Raw genomic sequence first — 6,934 nt, 5'->3', positions numbered from 1 at the left:
CAAGACCTCCACGGCTGTGAGTGTTTGGACATGTGAATGGTTACATCACCACCTTGTTATGATATCAATAATCATGTGAGCATTTGCCGGCACCACATCATCAGTCTGTGACTTCATTTCTCAACATTTTCTCTGTCATTCATCTGGACACGTGTCACAATCCACTTCTTTGGGGTCTTTTGATGCAGCTTTTCTTTGGTTCTAGATTGTTGTTTACTGTGCTGGCTGCTGTGGCTCCTCATGTGGTGCCACTTTAGCTAAACTACGTGTTTTCTTGTCTAAATTCATGGCAGAAGGGTGTAAAAGAGGACGGCAGACTTGAGAGATCCACCCGAAGAGACTACTGGGAGCCCATGAATTGAAGGGATTGTGTTTAAAAAATGCTTTAGTTTTTCACATTTTTATGCAATCTTTTTGTTCAACCCATGAAATAAAAGCTGAAAGTCTGCATTTCAATGGCATCTGAGTTGTTTTATTTAAAATTCACTGTGGTAATGTACAGAAACCAAATTAGAAAGAATGTGTCTCTGTCCAAATATTTATGGTCCTGACTGTATACTGTCAGGTAGGGGGAGGTTGATGAAGGACTCAAAATACAGAGACAGGAGGCAGGTGGTTCTAAGTTGAAGGGGTTTAAATACTCATAAAAGAAAAAGCGCTGCTGAGCAGGGTAACCAAATATGACAAACTGTCAGGGGTAACAGGAAGACAGGGAATCAGCCGGTCAGGTAAATGATGGTATGGACCAGAACAAGATGAAGGCAGACACGAGAGTTAAATACAAGCAGAACTGACAAGATACAGGTGAAAACGATCAGGAGCGATTGGTACCACTGTGCGCACTACTACATACAGGAAACTGTCAAAATAAAACAGGAAACAGAACTCAAATCGTGACAGAACAAAACGGAAGCAAAAACCAAGGCAAAAAACCCAAACCCTGACATATACGGGATTGGCAGTCAGAAAGAACATTGTACCATGCTTTCTAAGGGGCAAACTGTTTTGTAGGAGGTAAGAGGTTCCTTCTAACAATCTGAAATTACTTTCATATCTAGAATGACTTTCCTCTCCCCCAGGTAACCATCTTCTAATACCAACACCCTGTCGCTACAGACTCGGATCCCCCACCTGAAAGTCCAGCACAATGCAGCATCAATAGGGGATACTTACTTCATTTGCAGACAAAAGCTTGAGGCAACATAGAGCATGGACAATGACATTTAGTTATATTTTACCTCACCTAAATTCATGAAAAGTAAAAATTCGAGAACAATTTTCACTTTAGTTCAAGATAAACTGATAAGTTAAACTTGAACTCCTTAGTGTTTAAAAATTTGTGTTTTTTCCACTTACCTTTTTTTGATTATTATTATTATTTGAGCAAAAAAAAAGTAATTGTTAAGTTCAATGGGAGTCCATTATTTCATGTTTTTCTCTGACTGACTGCAAACACGATGGATGTAATTTCAATAAAAATCTCTTAAAGTCAGACTTTCAATTAAATCAGGAAGTAATATATGATTAATTACTGCTAGTTAATTACTGATTAATTTTTTTGGGTGGGTCTGGTGTTTTTTAGATGACTTTTGGGATGGAAAACCATCACTATCTTGCAACGCTGGCAGAGGTTAATTGATGATTTAAAGCGTTTTTTAAAAAGTGGTCAAATAAAGCAAAGTTACGGAGCCCGTGTCCTGACATTAAGATATAAAAATATATCTTGTTCCCACAGATTAATATCTTGTTCCCACAGGTTATTATGTCGTTCGCACGAAATACTATTCCGTTCCCACAAGATACCATTCCGTTCCCACAAGATACTATTGCGTTCCCTCAAAATACTATTCCGTTCCCTCGAAATGATTAACTCGTGCGAACGCAATAATTATGTCGTTCGAACGCAATAATTAATCCGTTCGAACGCAATAATTATTCACGTCATAAGTCATTCAGGCAGATATGCTCTCTGTACGCCGGCAAAACTAAGCCGCTTTCAGCGGTAACTTCCGTGTCTCTGTGACCCATATTCGTTCAAAAAAGGAACATTAAAAACAAAAATGATCACTTTATTACTGTCTCAATGAATATAAGAAAAATATCAAAAGATTTATGATAACTAGGCTGCTTTGTCATACGATAGCTCCTGCTAGGCTACTACTAGCGCCGCCGCAGAGCTCTTTGATGTATGCCGGCATTTGGGCAACTGGCTGGTCTGTTGACAGACAGCTGATATTGTAGTTTAGGGTCGAATAGGAATAATAATATTCAGGACTTGTCTTTTATTAACTTTAGCAGTCAGTCGCTTTACATTCGAAGGCTATTATGCTACATGCTAACTGACTAGCCGATCATTTCCTGTTATTAATTTACGTCATAGATTTACAGCAGATACCTTCATATTTCTGTCTGTGTGTGTCTAATTACATTGCATTGAAGACACGGAGGATGTTTAGAGAGCAGATTTATTTATTTCAAAAAGCACAAAAGCATCCATCGTATTCACGTTCATTCACATGGTGATCTGGTACGCCCTCAGTCATCTTGCTGCAAAAGCCGCTTCCTGCCGCTACTTCCGTGTCTCTGTGAGCATTCAATAGGGGTAAAAATAAAAGCAAGAATGGTCGATTTGTTATTTTCACGATGAAAATCTGAAAAATATCATATTAAGCTGGCTGATTTGCCTAAAGCACTTACCTTTAGCTCGTAGGATAACAACAATAGCACTACGTCACGTTTCCCAGCGTGCTTTGCTGCCAATCACTGGCCAATCATTGGTCTTGTTGTTAGACCTTGGTCACAGGGACACGGTGATTGCATCTTCAATGCAATGTAATTAGACACACACAGACAGAAATGTGAAGGTATCTGCTGTAAATCTATGACCTAAATTAATAACAGGATCAATGATCGGCTAGTCAGTTAGCATGTATTATAGCCTTCGAATGTAAAGCGACTGACTGCTAAAGTTAATAAAAGACAAGTCCTGAATATTATTATTCCTATTCGACCCTAAACTACAATATCAGCTGTCTGACAACAGACCAGCCAGTTGCCCAAATGCTGGCATACATCAAAGAGCTCTGCGGCGGAGCTAGTAGTAGCCTAGCAGGAGCTATCGAATGACAAAGCAGCCTAGTTATCATAAATCTTTTGATATTTTTCTTATATTCATTGAGACAGTAATAAAGTGATCATTTTTGTTTTTAATGTTCCTTTTTTGAACGAATATGGGTCACAGAGACAGGAAGTTACCGCTGAAAGCGGCTTAGTTTTGCCGGCGTACAGAGAGCATATCCGCGTGTATGACTTATGACGTGAATAATTATTGCGTTCGAACGGATTAATTATTGCGTTCGAACGAGTTAATTATTTCGAGGGAACGTAATAGTATTTTGAGGGAACGCAATAGTATCTTGTGGGAACGGAATAGTATCTTGTGGGAACGGAATAGTATTTCGTGCGAACGACATAATAACCTGTGGGAACAAGATATTAATCTGTGGGAACAAGATATATTTTTATATCTTAATGTCAGGACACGGGCTCCGTACAAAGTGATCCGAGAGGCTATGAAGAGGAAAGGTATGAAGGTAACAATGTGTCTACATGGATGAGCTTGTAGATTTGATGTGAGAACTTGTAAAATAGAATGTGAAAACTTGCACACCAAAAATCTGCATCTGTGTGTAAAAATCTTCTGCTGTAAAGTCTGACAAACAAAATCGGAACCGACAAATTCCCATTAGCATGTGTTCATTTAGAGTTACATCCTCCAATCTGTGATTACAACTGCTCAAATGTGCTTCTGCGTGTGCTCTACAACTGAGCTCGGACGTCTGACACATTCCTTGCGAGAAACTTGTGTCAAAACTCATCTGTGTCCGATAGGAACGGGGGGGTTAGAGGAGGGGGGAGTCAACCAATCAGAGTGAAGGAATCAGAGAACTTGGTAAAGTTATAAAGGTCTTCACAGATTTGGACTTGCTGCTTCAATAACTGTTGTGATGAACGTTCAAATGTGACAAAAGTATCTCAATCATTTTGTATTAACGCAGAGAGTGAACTACAAATGCATTTCTAAAGAAGAAAGATTGTTTTTTCTGCTCTTTAATGAGGATGGTTCTCTTCCAGCTGTAAATGCAGACATGCAGCGAGACGGCTGCCAAGGGACCGTCAACAAAGTGCAACCTCAGTGAAAACATCATTCTGCAAAATCAATCTCTCAAAAATGAATAAATGTCTACAGTTATATGAGCTGGTAATGCAGACTTGTCAGCATATTCATGCTACAATGTATATTTTCCATTCCAATTCTGTCATGGCTAGTGGGACAAAACAGACCCAGACGCTGGAACCCGGAAGGAGACACAGGTGAGGTTTGAGGTAAGTGGAAATAGTTTAATTTTCAGTTCGTGGTTCTGTACGTTGTAGGCGAAGCAGTCGAATCCGAGGATGACCCACGACGAAGATGGAGGATATCTGTGGCTCGTGATGTCACTGGTGGATACGACCGTGGCTCGTGGCGTGACTGGAATACCGCCAGAGGCTCATGGCGCCTGGAGAATCAGCTAAGGTTCGTGGCGTGACCGGAGGAAATGACGAGGCTGAGATCCGGGAATGTAGATGACTCAGGCGACCACTCGTGGTAATGGATTCCTGGAGACAAGGTAAGAGCGAGACTTTAGGCAGAGTCTTGGAAACAATAGCTATGACTGTGACGACCATGCTATGCACCATCAGGGGCAACGAACTGGCGATGAATGCTGGTCCAGGATCTCCGTATGCAGTTTTTACATCTTTGTTCAGTTCTTTCTGTCTGTCCATCCACCCATCCATCCATCCATCCATCCATCCATCCATCCATCCATCCATCCATCCATCCATCCATCCACCCATCCATCCATCCATCCATCCATACATTATCCATCCATCCATCCATCCACCCATCCATCATCCATCCATCATCCATCCATCCATCCATCCATCCATCCATCCATCCATCCATCCATCCATCCATCCATCATCCATCCATCCATCCATCCATCCATCATCCATCCATCATCCATTCATCCATCCATCCATCCATCCACCCATCCATCCATCCATCCATCCATCCATCCATCCATCCATCCATCATCCATCCATCCATCCATCATCCATCCATCATCCATCCATCCATCCATCCATCCATCCATCCATCCATCCATCCATCCATCCATCCATCCACCCATCCATCCATCATCCATCCATCCATCCATCCATCCATCCATCCATCCATCCATCCATCCATCCATCCATCATCCATCCATCCATCCATCCATCCATCCATCCATCCATCCATCCACCCATCCATCCATCCATCCATCCATCCATCCATCCATCCATACATTATCCATCCATCCATCCATCCATCCATCCACCCATCCATCATCCATTCATCCATCCATCCATCCATCCATCCATCCATCCATCCATCCATCCACCCATCCATCATCCATCCATCCATCCATCCATCCATCCATCCATCATCCATCCATCATCCATCCATCCATCCATCCATCCATCCATCCATCCATCCATCATCCATCCATCCATCCATCCATCATCCATCCATCATCCATCCATCCATCCATCCATCCATCCATCCATCCATCCATCCATCCATCCATCATCCATCCATCCATCCATCCATCCATCCATCCATCCATCCATCCATCCATTTTCCAAACCCATTTTGTCTCTGTCTGAGCCTAACCTGGCCACTCATGAGTTAAGGTAGGGTACACCTGGACAGGTCGTCAGTCTGATGCAGGGCCACAGTCACACACACTTGCAGTCACACCTAGGGTGAAATTTGCTTTTATGTAAAGGGTTTTGTGTTTCAACTGAATGAAAGGTGCTATACAAATAATAACGTTAGAAGTCTGAACTGTGTTATTTTATGTTTTGCACACAAGGTTTGGGTGATTTTCCACTGAAAAATAAAAGAATAAAAAATAACAGTGACCTGTTTATGTGTCATGGTGGCGCAGTGGTTAGCGCTCTTGTCTCATGGCAATAAGGCCCTGGTTCAAGTCCTGGCTGGGGGGCCTCAATCAGAACACCAGTGGGGGGACCTTTCTGTGTGGAGTGTGCATGTTCTCCCTGGCTTCATAGGAGAATTGGTTAATCTAAATTGTCCTTAGGTGAGAATGTGACAGACTGGTGAGGCTCCGGCAGCCCTGTGACTCCGAAAACGGGTTTAGATGAATGAATGTTTATGTCTATTTGAGCTTCAAAGGCTTCAAACACAATGAAGCTGAACCTGACATTTTTCATAATGTTAGCTATTGATCAAGTGCATGTATTTTAATGGTTGTCTGTTTTTTCATCTGCTGTCAGGAAGTGATGCTGAGTCCTGCGAACAGGCTAAGGACCATCACAGTGTTTATGCTTCACAGTCCACCTGCTTAGTAAAACAGCCAGAGGGTGACAGTGAAAGTGTAGTTAAAGCCACACAGGATGTTGATGTCTTCATGTGATAAACAGACAGAAGCATCAGGTTTAAGAACCACTGTTCTTGAAATGGCAGTTGTTTAACCTCTGCTTATATTTAGCTTCAGCCCTAAATTAAAGCTACATGTAAACATAGCATAGAGTCACAAAGCTGTTATTATGGATCCCAAAAAAAAAAAACCCTGCATTCTCCTGTATGAGAGTTACAGAAATAAATGCAACTCTCTAACGCAAAAGAGAAAATAAGCATTATAATGTAGTCTGTGTAAAGAAAAAAGAACATATAAAGCACTTTGACTTTAAAGTCCCACTTGGATCATTTTTGATCTATTGTCAAAGCATTCCCAGTGGTCTTTTAATCATGATTATGTGGTTTTTGGCCAAAATCAGAAATCTGTGTTGTTTCCTGGGACATACTTTCTGCAAAGCAGCAGAA

Source organism: Oryzias latipes, chromosome 12, assembly GCF_002234675.1.
Source record: "Oryzias latipes chromosome 12, ASM223467v1".
NCBI lineage: Eukaryota > Metazoa > Chordata > Actinopteri > Beloniformes > Adrianichthyidae > Oryzias > Oryzias latipes.
This window is presented reverse-complemented; position numbering follows the sequence as displayed.